This window comes from Oryzias melastigma, linkage group LG9, assembly GCF_002922805.2.
Source record: "Oryzias melastigma strain HK-1 linkage group LG9, ASM292280v2, whole genome shotgun sequence".
In the NCBI taxonomy this organism is placed as follows: Eukaryota; Metazoa; Chordata; class Actinopteri; order Beloniformes; family Adrianichthyidae; genus Oryzias; species Oryzias melastigma.
The window spans coordinates 2,903,792-2,904,558 of record NC_050520.1 but is presented as its reverse complement, the minus strand read 5'-3'; positions in this window follow the sequence as shown (position 1 = coordinate 2,904,558).

Sequence of the window (767 nt, the reverse complement as noted above, 5' to 3'; positions counted from 1 at the left end):
GAAACTGTTCTCTGCACTGCGATTCATTTGAATAACTACTGCTTCTCTGAACTTGAGGGCTGTTGAAAGTTTTTTTCTGTCTTCAGTCTTTTTTTTGTTCACATCTGTGGAAAGAAAAGTACAAAGAAAACATGATGCCTACCTACAATCTGACTGTCACGGCGAAAACAAGTCAGAGAATAGAAAATGACAAGTTTATGTTAAAGTGTGTAGCAATGAAGAGTTTACTTGGATGAAGTCTAAACTAAAACCGAGACAAGAAAGAGGATTAAACTGTTTAATTAAACACATTTTTGAACCAATAGCAACGAATCCGGAAATCAATTAAAGAAGTGTAACTAACTAATCGCAAACCTGGAAAAAAATTATCCTGATTATTTATGATTATCTTTTTAAGCACTTATCTACAAATGATCACAATGTGATATCACATACATAATGCAGATTTAGAATGTTTAATTTTTACCCTGTTAGGGCCTAAAACCTCCATTTGAAAGACTGCCTGCTTATTTGGTTTCACTTTAATCACCACAACCTCTTATGTGAGACCATCTGTATTTTGTTAATTTTTTTAAGTTTTATTCACTTAATAGACATAAAATCATGCAAAAAAACAGAAAATTTCGTCTGGAAAAATGGATTCCTGTTGCTGTGGAAACCCCAAAAATGTTTAACAAACTGTTATTACAACATAGAATGAAAGTTTTAAGTGCAATTTTATAAAAGCAGCAATTATAAAACATTGTCAACATTTTATTATTGCTGCT